At 36.8% G+C, this 15,550-nt stretch overlaps 1 protein-coding gene across 1 annotated transcript in view; it reads right to left on the bottom strand.

Moving 5' to 3' along the window:
• Positions 1-15,550, bottom strand: part of PRKN (parkin RBR E3 ubiquitin protein ligase) — a 1,801,990-nt gene that overhangs the window by 1,060,158 nt on the left and 726,282 nt on the right. The gene's annotated exons all lie outside the window — the stretch shown is intronic.

The raw sequence follows: 15,550 nt of genomic DNA, 5'->3' as shown, positions 1-15,550 counted from the left end.
ACCATTCAACAAATATCTGCAGGACTGTGAAGCTTTCACATTCACACTTCCTTCAAAACTTCCCTGATATATTGCAGTCAGACCATAATTCATGGCTGTAGAGATTCAAATCTAAATGAATTAAAACTACTTATTCTTTAAAATATTGACATATATGCAGCCATATATTTACATAGACGCATTTATATTTGGTCCTCCACTAACACCTAACTCCATACTCACTTTTCTGTTTGTTTTCAGTGTTTTTGCTTATTCTATCTCTACAACAGCTTTTACATGTCCTTTTCTCTAAACTCATGTATGATACCACCTTAATTCAGGACCTGAAACTTTTCACCTAAACAATTGTAATAGGACCTGTTTTCCCTGGCTATGTTTTCTTCTTTCCCCCAAACCATATCAACAAATTTCTATCACACATTTCTTTTCTTTTTTTAAGGCAATTGGGGTTAAGTGACTTGCCCAGGGTCACACAGCTAGTGTCAAGTGTTTGGTCTGAGGCCAGATTTGAACTCAGGTCTTCCTGACTTCAGGCCCAGTGTTCTGTCCTCTGCACCACCTAGCTGCCCATCTATCACACATTTCTCAAGTACTGAAGAAGGTATTTGGCACACTTTTTTCTGCTATCCCTTGAAATAACTATAATTATGTAGACAGTGCCATTATCAAAAGTTCACCAAACATGGAAATATGCCTTTCCAAAGGGAAATGGGCCAGACCTGTGATTTCATTGGTATAGGGAGCTTTCAAGTAAGGAACTTCATCAGTCAGGTCTGCATCTCATACTCAGAATTCAGAGAGTAGTGATATCAAACTCAAAGAGAAAGGGATCCCTGCTAGATAGAGACTGACTTTAAAACAACCATAATTTAACATTATCTATGTTACATTGTGTTTTTTTTAATTTTGTTAAACATTTCCCAATTACATTTTAATCTGGTTGGGCAGACTAAGGGGTTCCCCTGCAGGGAATCTGATACTTCTGACCTACAGCAATTACAGGCTTATGTGCCCATGGGCACATAACTTGCAAATGTCAGAGTCTAGACTAGTCTAGACCAATTCTTTCTGACTTTGAGGTCAACTCTCTACCAGCTATGCCACAGATATTTACATCTGTAGAAAGCAAATTAGAGTACATAGTTCATCAGGAGCTTACAATTGTTAAGAACTATTAAGGGGACTCCTGAATGTGACTTTTTGAATTGCCATCATTTACAGAAATACTGGACCCAGAGTATACAGGAGGCCCGCAATGCATCATGGACAAGCCCCCCCCCCAGCTGACATAATGTGTTGTTTGTATCCCAAGTTGTGTGCTTGGGAGTCAAGACAGGGGTGAGACAATCTGCACTAGGCTTGTGCAGCTAGACCCTCCTATCTTCTTAATCCAGCAGTTCCCAAGGGGAAAGAATGTAGCTTTTCCCATTGCCTTGCTTTTCTACTTCAGGAGGAGTTCTGTCCTTCTCCCACCTTTACTGCACTTTTCCCCTTCCTATGCCACGCTGTTTCCTGGTCCCCTTCCTTTGTCCTATTATAAAAATGCAAACTTCTTTATGGACTGTGAACTTTTTGTTCAGTCTTTGGGTTCCATATGTATGTTCATTCCTCTTGTAATAAACCTGTTTTTTTGTATAAGTTTCATGAAGCTGAGATTCTCTATTGACACAATCTACTACCCAGAACACTGACCAAATCAAAACCATGCTGACAGATCAAATTATACATCACATAGAGACACTATGAAACAGCAATGATCATGCTAATGAACAAATAACATGAGCAAGTATGGAAAGATGTTTATGGTGACATACAAAGAGTAATGTAAAGTATCCACTTTCCATCAGCAGCTCTGCTTGATTTGGACTTCATGGAACATGATGCCCTACCCAGGATAAGCTCATTACTGGAAACCTCAACATCTTGTTGAATAACTCAGCTTCTCAAGTCCCTCATCCTCTTCTCCCCTATAACTGGAGGGCCAGAGGGTAGAGTACTAAACTCCTCCCAAAGCTTTCCTTTATAAAGGGCTAAATTTTCTAGCTAGATGCAGTATATGATCTTGGAATTAAAAGCAAGTAAATGGCTTCTCCTGAAGGCAGAGAGTTTTCAAAGTTCCCTTCCAGCCTCATGATTCTATCTTCTTTTGCAAGGATTATGAAGACATTAAGCTTTATACAGACATGGTCCAAAATGCACTTTTGGCAACAAGTTAATACGGTGTCATTAACCTTGGTCACAAAATGTGTTCAGGAAAGTTGTTCAGATTTCACCTCAATGATTCTAACTCCATGTTACTAGGACTTTTCAAAGTAAGTTTGTCATTATCTGTATGGACATTACCTGTAGTGGATTATTCTGGAAAACAAAGAGTTGACCATACCATATGGAATTCAAACACGTGATTCACTTCTCCAACCCAAACACACAAGAAAATTATACCCATAAAATTAAATTTTAATTTCAAAGCCAACAAGCAATCTCACCTATGATCCTACTTTTGGGTTCCTTCAAATTAAACACACACACATACACTCTATGATGTAGAGCACCATATTACGACAGGTCATCATTTGCAAACATACAACTCTTTCAATGTCTGCCATGTTTAGCTCCATTTTATAGCCTCTGTCTTGGCAATATAAATTGTGCTTGGCTTCAGAGGTATGCTCCTGCAGCTCAGTGAAGAAAAACAATCATGAAGGCAAAAAAATAAAAAAGCACAGGAGTGGGTTGGGGAGGGGAGAGAGGGAGAGTTGAGAATGGAGAAGCTGTTCGCTTTCTTTCAAAAAGGAGTGGTGTTATGTAAGCTTTCTTGTCTTCTTTTATAGCAAAGCAATGCCACGGGAGGAAAAGTGACAGCTATCACATTTATGAAAGGTGCCAAACAACCTCCAACCATTCCAAAAGAATCTCCCTAAACAGCTCCACAAAGGGAAAGCAATTTAGCCCAACACACGCAGATGAATTATGTCACTAAAAATTTATTGTTACAAAAGCTTTCTTTCTCTAAGCTAAAGTGATGTTGCACATAAATCGCAGTAGCTGGTGAAGAATTTGAAACTCAGAACTAAATAAGGACAGAGTGGGAAAGTAAGGCTGAAGAAAGCTTATAACTTTCAGATTCACATAGGTGTGTACATTCACTGCCTTTGTTTTTCCCTAGTCCTCATTTTTGACACTACAAAATGATAAATATCAGCCCAAACAAAATACAGAGATGGGCTGGGATGTCATTTAAAAAAAATGAAGTTGTTCAAAGCATCATCATCCTTTTAAAAAGAAAAATAAACTATGTGCTTGGTTGTGTGTGCATATATGTGTTTGTACATATGTACGTATGTGTGTATGTGTTTAGGAGACTACAATTAAAAACAGGCACCTTTTCTAGAAGTTTGTACTTTAAATCTGTGTGAATTCAAAGAAAAACAATGGAACAAAACAAAATGTATGCCTCTGCCTGCTCTGGGGCATCACCTGGCACTGCCTTGCCCCTCCTGGGAGAGTGAGTCTAGTTAAGTTAGTCACACAACTCAAGATGAATTTGAGACAGGGTTTGCCTCTGCTCATCTTTCCCTTTGGGCATGACCTATGCCCAGACTCTGAGGGAACACGAACTACATAATTGTGGCCTCTCAGAGATGAGCCAGAGGGGTACACATTCCCAGGATTCTCCTTTCCATTCTGCAGGTGGAAGCTTCCAGGGCCATTGCTGGCATTCCCTCTCACTCATTTTTCTCTGCTACTATGCCCGGTGGCTTTGTGATAACAAACAAAATCACCAGAGCCTCTTCCTTTGCTTTACTCTATGATATGGAATGCTGCATGATTCAGCCTGTTGATTATGCCTTTTAAAAAGGCTCAAAAAGAATCAAATGACAAAGCAATATTTCATTCAGATGATATTGATGATAGAGAGAACAGATAAAAACCACTGTTATACTGTACATACAATAATGGAGGAGGAGCAGGGACTAGACCTTTGGTTTCACTGACTTAGGGAAATCCCAAATGAATGAAATCCCTGTGCTAATGAAGGCTGGCAACTTCTCTGAAACTTAGAATTGAAAGGCTAAGGGACTTACCCAAGTCACGTAGCTAATAGATTTCAGAGTCAGGACCTTATCCAAGGGCTTCCAGACCCATGGCCAAATCTCCATGCTACAAACCATAGGTGTCACTTATATATAATAATTACATGGGTGATAGATAATTGAGATTTATTTAGATGTTTAAGGTTTGTAAATCATTTTACATTCACAATCTCATTTGATTTTCACAACAACCCTGTGAGGTCAATGCCATTATTATTATCCTCATTTTATACATGAAGAAACTGAGGTATCTAAGATCCTCAGTGGATACAGTACTGGGATTGAAGTTAGAAAGACTTGAGTTTAAATATGACTGCAGATACTTACTAGCTGTGTGACCTTAGGCAAATCAGTTAATCTTTTTTGGCCTCATTTCCTCAACTATAGAAAAGAGATAATAATAGTGTGTACCTTTCAGGGTCCTTGTGAGAAGCAAATGAGATAATATTTGCAGAGCATTTAGCACAGGGCATAACACAGAGTAGGAGCTTAATAAATATTTTCAACCTTCCCTTCCCCCAAGTGAACTGGCCAGGGACAAAAAGATAAAAAGCATCTGAGGCAGAATTAGAACTCAGGTTTTTCTACCACCAAATCTAACAGTTTTACCACTGTGCCAACACTACTTCCACCTATAACACTATAACATACTACCTTTACACATGAACAAATATTATTTGTTGTGAAATGGTAGATGAGGAAAAGAACAGTTAAGGCAGATAAAACTGCAAAAAGAATGGAGCTCTGGGAAAGTTATCTATGTTTCCACTAGGCAAAATGTTAAAAAAACAAGGCTCCAATGTTAACAACCTTCTGAAATAGTATCACTTTCTCTCAAGCATTTTAAAAGTAGACTATATTTATCAGCAAAGACTCCACTGTTGCCTGGCTTGAAGGTAAAAGAGATGGACTAGCTAATAATTGGGAGTTCCTTGCAAGTCTACAGCTCTATGGTTACCTCTACAGTAAAATTTAACCATTTTGAATGAATTCACTTGTCATTTCAAAGAACTGCCCAATTACATACGGCAAGTAGATTAGACTCCTCTCCCTCTCCCAATGAATTAACTAGTTAGTTAGCTGGCTAGGCTGTCCAGGATGACCCTTTTTTTGATATTTAAAATTCAAAAACTGTAATGCTAGGAAGTGTGAGATGTTTCAGCCACCTTGGGGATCATTATACATATTCTTGGGGCTTTGAATAAATACATGAAGCTTTAAAAGTAGGATATGGAAAGCATATTTAACTGATAGGGACCAGATCAAGGACAATTAATTTTGGCATTTAAAAAAGAATCCACACAAATTTCTACCAGCCAATTGTACAAAACCAAATCTTCGTGAATGCCTGGAAGAAAAGAAGGAAATTAAGGAGATAGAATCCCTGCCTCTTTCTCCGAAGTGAACATAGTTAATATTACATTCTGATACCTTCACCAGCCATATCTCTGTGGAGGTTAAAGGATGCTCACTGAGAGGGAACCTTAAAAAGTTTAGATAACCTTTGGAAAAGCACAATTCTTCAACAGTTTAATGTTCTTTCATCATGACAAAAATAACATAAAATATGCAAGACAGGTTTTAATATTCATGACTTACATTTTTCACAAGATTGGCAAGATATCAAATGTAATGAGATAACAAAAAGTACTTTGTACATGTGTTCAAAGCACTCTGCAGAGTTAATGAGTCCTTATAACATCCTTGTGATATTGAAAAGGGTGCAAAATTCTCTTTCCCCAATTTACAAGTGTTACAAAAGTGTAAAAGTAATCCCAAAACATCACTTGGTCCCCTTCCAAAACTTCCACCTGCATGTTTGGAGCGTGATGCTCTCTCTTGACATCCTAAGAACTTTACCTCCATTTCCCAACGAAAGCTTAGATCAGGGCCATAAGTATCTATACCTGAGGGAAGATGGGTACCACAACCAATAGTAGTAAGTACCCCAACTCCAGATCATCATTTTATGACTGGTCTATCTACAAAACATATTACCATTTTAGGTCCAATAACAAATTTCCTTCATTTCTTTTATATGTTACCTGCCCCCACTCATGCCCAACATCACTTCTAAGAGCCAAGTAATGATATTGATGTAACATTTAACTGTGATTTCTATCTTTTATAAAAGTATTTATTAAATTCCTCATTTCTGCTGAAGGTAAGGTATTGACTGGTGGTCACAATCCCTTGAAGTCCCTTAGGTTCACTGAGCATAAAGTCAGTAAGTGGCAAGACGGCTAGACATTTTGTTGTTTAAAGCTTCCCCACCTCTTCTAAAACTGAAAACCCTATCTTAGAAATGTGGTCCTGCTCACCTGGCCATACAAGACTGCTCAGTGTTCAGTCATATAGGTGTAGGGTAGACAAAATACAAGAGAAAGTTCAGCCATAGAGTAGATGGAAATGCCAAATAATTTGAAGGTACAGCAGTAAATTGGATGGCGAGCCCCAAAATGTCCTTTGACATCTGTGTGTCAGATACACTGATGTCCTAAGCTATCCAACAATCAACTTAATTTTTCAAGAGGTGTTTCACGTATCTCAACTAGGTCTCCAGTGTCTCACTGAATAATGAAGGTAACCAGGGGCCTTTTAGGACTATGCTTTTGGACAACAAGCTCTGGCAGTTCCTAACAAGCTAGAAAGACTGAGCACTGTCTTTCAAGAATAAGCCTTACCAAAAGGTTAATTTACCTGATGACCTGTTGATATATTTTTCAATTGTAACAACACTTTAGGTGCTGTGATCCAAGATAATAGAGAAGACAGTCACATGGAAGAAATCATGGATCTTTTCAAGTGTATGTGAGCCTTAAGTAGCCCATGGCTTCTTACAACATGGTTAATAGCCTATGATTACCTGAGAAGTAGAAAAATAAGAAGTTAAAAAAATTTGTCTTTGTACAGATGTTTTGCTTAATTTTACCAAACATCTGCATGACAATCTGCATTTTTTACCTCTTTTCATCCAGATGTTAGCTATCCCATAGTCATATCAACCATATCCCAACTACATTCGTGAAATGTAAAATGCTGGTCAAAATGTTTAAATCATACCACATTCACATGTCACTATTTTTCCAAAAGAAGACTACCAGGTTAAGATTTGTTCATTTTTTTAAGTAGGTTCCTTCTCAATTTTAAAGAATAATATGTTTAGTAGAAGTGATAATTTTTCTTTAAAAGATTAATACAATTCTCCTACAAATTCATCAGGACCTCAAGCAACAATGATGTAATACAGTTCTAGAATTGCTAGGAATGGCAGTAAAACAAAAGAAAGAAATATAAAATGAAAAGATTGGCAAAAAGGAGGAAAACATTTTCCTTATTTTATTGATATCCAGATAGCTTACTTAGAAAATCTTAGGGAATCAAGGGCTGCCAGGTGATACAGTGGATAGAGCTCTGGCCTTGGACTCAGGAGGACCTTAGTTCAAATTTGGCTTCAGACACTTGACACCAGCTGTGTGACCCTGGGCAAGTCACTTAAGCCTGACTGCCTCACCAAAAAGCAAAAAAAAAAAATCTTAGGGAATCAGTGAAGAAACTGAGAATTAGCAAACTCAGCACGTTACAGGCTAAAAATATAAACTCACAAAAATCAACAGCATAGCTCTATAATAACAAAATTCAAGAGGCAATAATAGAAAAGGAAATCTCTTTCACAATGACTACAAATTCATAAAATATAAGGCAGTTATTCTATCTAAGCACATGTAATAGTTGTATAGATTCAATTATAAAATGCTCATTAAAGAAATAAAAACGATTTAAAAAGTTGGAGGAATATTTAGTGTTTATGACTGGATCATGCCAATATAATAAAAGTGATAATATTACCATAATTAACTTACAGATTTAATGCTAGACCAATCAAACTATAAAAGGAATAGAGCTTGGTAAAATAATAAAGTTCATCTGAGGCAACAAAATATCTAGGATATCAGGACTAATAATGGAAAAAGAAAAGGAGGAATTTAGGGAGCAGAGAACTTCCAGCCCTCAAATTATATTTGGTACAAATAAGAAGGAATCATCAAAACCATTTGGTATTTTTAAAAAATAACTAGATCAATGAAAAAGATTTGCAATAGAGAATCAGAAATAGTGGAGCTAAATAATCTATTATTTGATAAATATGAAAACATAAATTACCCAGAAAGAGCTGTTTGATGGGAACCGCTAGAAAAACTAGAACTGACAGAAATTAAGCTTAGATTAATATTTTATACCACATTCTATAATATATTCAAAAAATATTACTCGACTATCAAATATGATACCATAAAAAAAGAGAAATAGACCACATATCTTTCAAAACTACGGATAGGAACTGAATTCTCAAACAAACAAAATTGAAAAGTTTTTGTACCAACAAAATTAATGCATCTAGGACAGGAAAGACAATGATCAACTGAAGCAAAAAAACCTTTATGTCATATTTCTCCAATAGGGTTTGATATTCAAGGTATACAGACAACAAACTGAAATACATATTCCTCCAAAATTAAGTGATCAAAAGATATGAACAAACTATGCAAAACAAATTAAAGCAACATGAATGGTGGTCCAAATCATTAACAACGAGAGGCATGCAAATTAAAAACAACACTGAGGTTTCACTTCACAGCTATCAAATTGGAAAAGGTAACAAAAGAAGGGAACAGTCAATGTTAGAGGAGGTACAAAAAGATAGACTCAATATTGTATTGATAGTGGAGCTGTGAATTTTTACAACAATTCTGGAAGACAGATATTACAATGTTAGTTATAAAAACCAAGAAAGCTACTGACAAGGAAGGAAGGAAGGTAAGAAGGAAGGAAGGAAGGAAGGAAGGTAGGAAGGAAGGAAGGAAGGAAGGAAGGAAGGAAGGAAGGAAGGAAGGAAGGAAGGAAGGAAGGAAGGAAAGGAAAAAGGATCCATATACACCAAAATATTTATGGCAACACTTTTTTGTGGTAGCAAAGAATTGGAAACAGAGTAGATGTCCGCTGATTTGTGAACAAATAAACAAGTTGTGATATATGAATGTAAAGCAACTTGTTTAGCTCTTCACAAATCAGCAGATATCTACTTTGTTGTAAAGACATGCTGAATATAATGAACACCAACAAAAAATGGAAAAAAATACATAAATGAGGCAAGATGGACTAATCAGAGTTAGGTAAACAACAAACAGAATGACTATATCAATGTAAATCTAAAGAACCAAGCGAAAACCATATAAGACAAAGTTACAAAATTTAAAAAAATGTGGTCCCAAAAAAGAGATATTAAAGAACTCATCCCATTGCTACTTTGCCCAACTTGGAGGATAGAGGAAAGGAAGAGTCCACAAGTACAGAAAATTGCACACACTATCAGATTTTTTTGATGCATCAATCATTTTGCTGGCATTTAAAAAAAAATCTTTGTTATAAAGGATGGTTCTCCAGGAGGGAAAAGGATATAGATGAAATCAAGATGACATAAAAACAAACAAAAAAATCAATTAAAATCTATTACATAAAAGTTTTCTTTAAAATTAAAGTGGTATGATTAGTGTAATAGACATTACAGCCTATAGAATATTTCAGTCTAAGAAATTAGGAGGAAGAAGAATTCAAAAACCATGGGAAGGCACATAAACTGATGAAGTGAAGTAAGAAAAGCTAGAAAAATGATATAAACAACATCTGCAATCATGTACACTGAAAGAACCACCACAACAAAAGTGAATGCTGTGTAATTTATCACTATAATGACCAACTTTGGTCCCAAATTAAGAGATGGGAAATTTCACTTCCCTCCATTCTTTGTAGAGATGAAAGCATCTGGATGTGGAACATTGCCTATAATATTGCCTAGCTATTATGCTGGTTAGTTTTGCATTTTTCCTTGCTTTCTTTTTTATTCTTTCTTACAAGAGATGGCTTACCAGGTAGTGGTGTAGGAGGAACATATTTAGAAATGAAGTTGATATAAATATAAATAAAAGTTATCAATAAAATTGGAATTTAAAAAGAGGTACATTTAATAATCTGCATTACATGCCACTTCCCAAAGAATGATAATTTCCTGAGAGGATTTATCAGACTAAGCAAGGTGCTTCAGGTGGAATGAACAAGGAAAAGTAAAGCAGATGATCTGGGTTTATGAAATCCCAGTTCAGATACTAGTGATATTACTCTGGTCATATCTCTCAGAGACTGGGCTTCATAACTCATAAAATGTAAATAACAATAACCACACTACCTACTTCACAGGGTTGTTGTGAAAAGACTACTTTGTAAATTTAGGACACTATGAAAATGACAGATACTGTTATTGTAACCACTTCAATAAACATTCATTAAGCACCTATTCTGTGTTGTGCTATTCTAGACACTGAGAAAGATACACAGAAGATAAAAGGCAATTACTATTTCCATTGAGTTCATAATCTAAAAAACAAACATGAAACAAATGTACACAAATAATATAAATGATAAACTAATGCATGAATGTGGCATAAAACATGTCCCATGTGAAGTTCATGATAGGGCAGGATCAGTACTGACCTGGGCAACCAGGAAAGGATCCTTACACATCCTACCTTTGCTCCTTTTTGCCCTGCATCCAACTTTGACAGACAGGAGGAAGACTGACCAATACTTGGACTGCCCTGGCATCCCTTGCCTTCATTTTGTCCCCAGCTGTCCAGAATTCACTGAAATTACCAACTCTATTCCTTCCAGTGAGATGAAGGACTATCAGGTCTTATCATCTGCCCTGCTTCTCTTCTTTCCAGGACTGTCTCTATGCTGTCTTTAGATCTAACAATACAACCTAAGGATCCCTAGACATTGTGATCCAAGTCCATCACTATACCCTTAGGATTTCTGGGCTTTGTCAACCTCTCTGCATTTGAAGTCCTTTTTTTTAATATATTGTCCCTCTACTTGGAGTGAGTCCTTTGAAAATGAGGATTATCTCATCCCCTCCCCCCCATTTTCATCCCCAGTATTTAACTTAATATATTCTTTTTCATTCCTTCATTAATGAATGGATAGAGTTTCAACAACTTGAACATTGAGAATAGCCTTAGCTAAGGAGCAGACATGGGATAGAAGGGGACATACATAAGGACCTTTAGCTAGAGCACATCATGCATAAAGACTAGGAGGGTAGAGTAGTGCCAGTCTGTAGAAGGCTTTGATTGCCAGGCTAAGAAAATTCAACTTTATTTAGAATGCAAAAGGGATTCACCCTTGGATTGTATTCATGCTGACATGACCAAACAATGCATAAGAAACATTTTTAAAAAACAGTACCATGACTATATGGAAGAAAAGAAATAGCAAAGGAATGTTAGGAGTCTTTTGAAATAGTTCATTTGAGTCATAATGAGAATTTGTGGTAGAGTAACGGTGATGGAAATAGGGAGGAGAAGACACATGGGAGACAGATATGCCATAAAGGCAGTAGTGACAGGATTTGGCAACTGATCACATACAAGTGATGAAAAAAAGAGAGATCTGAAGATGATGCCAAGATTTCAAATATGAGCAGGCAAACAGCCGAGTCACTGACAAAAATAAAGAAGTCAGAAGGAGGGGCATGTTTAGGAAGAAAGGTCATAAACTTAATTTTGAATACATTTGACTTTTCAGAAGGATACTCAAAGAGAAATATTCTAAGGCCAGTTTGAGGAAATCTGAAACATATACAGTAATAGATCATTATCATCTTAATCATCATGCTCATCATCATTAATAAATATCTATTGAATGCCACAGACATATACATATATATGTATGTGTGTGTGTGTGTGTGTGTGTGTGTGTGTGTGTTTGTATATATAACACATACACAAGCTTAAGTGAATGGGATATCTCCTTTTACTGAAGAATTTTGCAGAAAAAGGAGATTCTATGACCCTTTGTCTGATAAGTAAAGAGTTTAATAAAGAACATCGTACATGGAAATGGCATAGAATAATTTGGTTCCTTCCCTGGACCTGTGCAAAAATCTTCACATAATCTGAGGCACCAAATGCTTCTTTTATACAGTAGTAAGGCGGCTTAAATACTTCTGCTCTATTTGAGCACTGATATCTTACTATTACTGCAGGTGTCAGCCAAAGGGCTTTTCAACATCCACAAAATTGCATTAGTTTGTGCAACAAAGGGTTCAAGGGCTAGGGTGAAAGCATTATATAATAGTCTTGGGTTTCGACTCCCACCTGGTTGTATTTCTAAAATTCTTGGCATGCAGCTTCCCAGATAAATATACCAGAAGGACAATAAACACTTTCTATCCTTAGGTGAGGGAACCATATTTGATCCTTTTGTCAATAAGACTTAAGGCTACAATTGAATGAGATCAAGAGGATGAACAGAAAAGAAGCAACCTGTTATGTGATAAAGACCATAACACCAACCCATCATTTTCAGTTCTCTAAGAAATTCATCAAGTGTATAGCTTCTTGATTCTCATTTAGCTCCCTTTGGTCATTTGCTTTTATCACTAATTACAAGACAGATCAGATTGCCTTTACTGAGTGGGGAAAAGAAATCTTCTTTATCTGCCTCCTGTAGAGAAGGTGTTCACCTTACTGCAATTTGTTAGGGAAATTGCAATCTCCTTCTAAATGATGGATGATGCTATAACTTTCAAATTACCTTTTATATTACAGGCAGGCCCAATTTTTGGTTGCCTCACATAATGCCCCCTCCCTCTGCTCATTCAGTACTGACTAATGAAGAGCAGACTTCCCTCCTTTACTCATTTGTTCACTATACTTTGTTCTACTGGTATCCTATCTGATGACAATTATGTAAACACAGTCATGACAGAGCAATTACAAAGTCACAATTTTGCCTGTGACCCATTTTAAGATAGTACCCAGGAACACAATGCATTATAAAGCTAGGATTGCTCCCTGCATGCATAAAAAGATACATATATTCATGTGGTATTTAATGGTTTTGTGATGTTTATGTTTGACTATTCCTTCCACCTAAGACACTCATAGTTCGTCTACAATCATTCAATCAATCAATAAGCATTTATTAAGTGCTTACTGTTTACCAGGCACTGTGCTAAACACCATGGATACAAAGAAAAAGTAAAACAGTCCCTGCCCTCAAGAAACTTACATACTTAAATAAGTATCCCTTATACTGCAAAATTATGATCCAATTCTGGTTTTTCCATAAATCTTTCACAGCTGCTAGGCCTAACTTGCTGGAAGTATTCCTCTTGTTTTTGGTATATTGTGGTTACAAAAGCATCACTTGGGCAGACCATGGGTTTTATCTCATCCTTAATACATTATAAACAAATTTTGCTTTCTAATTACATATCCTCAATAATGTATCTTATACTACCACTCCTCTATAAATTATGAGTGGTAAAATGTTACATTCTGGTTATGTCCACCATGAGCCTTTCCAGTGACTTTTGACTTTTAATTTTAAACAATTCCCTCTCTCTGCCTCTCTCTGTCTGTGTCTTTCTCTTTCTGTCTCAGTCACATGGTTGCCCTTTCACACTGCATTCCAGTCAAGCTAAGCTCCTAGTTGTTTGTTCACTGCATACAACATTCAGGCTTTTGCTCTATTAGTCCCCTTTCTCCCTCAGTTCTGCTTCTTTAGAATACCCAGCTTCCTCAAAAATGAAGCTCAGAGACAATCTGCTACAAAAATCCTGTCCCAATCTGCTTCTCCTTCAGATATCAGCAGTCTCACCTTTTTGAAAGTACTCTGTATATACACTGTATTTACTTGTACAAATGTAGGCTTCAGGAGAAATGCAAGCTCCTTGAGGGCAGGGACTTTGGGGTTTTTTTTGGTTTTCATTTTATATTTCCACACCTTGCATAAAGTAGATACTTAATAAACTTTTGTTAAACTGAAAACCTAGGTCAACCTTGGATTACCTCTACCATCTTATGACAGATAGGAAAAAATATATCTTAAAGCCTGGTATTCTTATTTCTACCAATACTCATGCACCTGACAAACCATATTAGCTCCCAATCTTGAAGAAACCAAAAGCAAGATAATCACTTCCACACACAGTGATGGAGATGAATGAAAATTTCAGGTTCAATAGCACTGAAAAAGTGCTTCTGGATACATGATTCTGTCTCCACATGCAGAGCTCCAATCGTCTCCTATGGCACCATGGCTGGCTTTCCCAGACCCATACAAGCTTGATTTGGCTTCCTTGATGCATTCAGTGATTCTGTTCTTAATTAGGAGTGTTAGAGAGGACTTAGGTAGAGTTAGAGGTATGTTAAGTGAAAAACCGGTAGCCCTTTTCATTATATTCCAGCCAAAGAAACGGGTTATCTCCTATGCATAGACTTTATCCATACCCTGTGTTGCTGCTAATGAGACTGAAGATGATATATCATCTTCTCTCTGTACTTCCTTCCTTAGCAATCTCATTAACACCCATAACTTCAACTACAATCCCTACTCATTCTTGATCTCTCTTCAGGACTCTAAACCAGAACCTCTAGCTGCAAAAATGGATCATCTGCATGATCCCACTGGCACCTGAAAACTACATACCAAGCTTATTATGCCTCCTCACCCCTAAACCAATTCTTCCTTCTGACCTTGCCATTTATGATGGTACCAACACTCCCTACCCAGTCTCCCATGTTTGTGACCTTGGTAGTTATATTTTATTCTTCCTTTACTTCTTATAGCCAAGTAATTACCAAGTTTTGAAAATTCTACCTAAAAACATCTCTTGCATCTGTTCCCTCACTGGTATTTCCATTGCTACCAACCTAGTACAGAAGTACCCACCTAAACTACTGTAATATACTCCTAAAAAGTCTTCCAACTACTATTTTGACCTGCTTCAACCTATTCCTTCTGGTGCTATTAGAATAATCTTTCATATTATAGATGAAGCCTGTCATTCCATCCCTCTGCTAAAACAGAAGAAACTCCCTCACCCCACACACACACCCCTTCAATGGCTCTGTATTATCTGGTAAGTTAAGTTCAAATTCTTTGAAATTCAAGATCCTCCATAATCTATCCCTAGTTCACCTTAACATGGATATCAAATATCATCTCCCTTCCTATATTCTGTCCTCCAAAATGGATTACATTCTCCTCAAATATTCACTGTCCTCTCCTGTTTCTGTACTATTTCTTTATGATATTTTTCTCTGTGCCTGGAATTTCTCTAAGGTCCTCCCATTTCTACAAGGATGACTCTACTACCTGTTCTCTACCTATCTGCCTGCTGAATTTCTCCCCACCCTTTAAAGTATAATTCAAATGCTACCTCTTCCAGGAAGCCTTCCCTGATCCCTCTGGGTAGTAACGACCTCACTCTCTCCCAAACTCCCATAGTACTTTATTTTATACCTCTATGATGCACTCATTAATCATATATCCAAAGGGAAGCATAGTGAGGAGTCAGGAATATTGTTGGGATCAGTCAAAATATCAGCAAT

The sequence above is a fragment of the Phascolarctos cinereus genome, unplaced genomic scaffold (assembly GCF_003287225.1).
Source record: "Phascolarctos cinereus isolate Bilbo 61053 unplaced genomic scaffold, phaCin_HiC Scaffold_5;HRSCAF=322, whole genome shotgun sequence".
Taxonomy (NCBI): domain Eukaryota; kingdom Metazoa; phylum Chordata; class Mammalia; order Diprotodontia; family Phascolarctidae; genus Phascolarctos; species Phascolarctos cinereus.
This window is presented reverse-complemented; position numbering and strand designations above follow the sequence as displayed.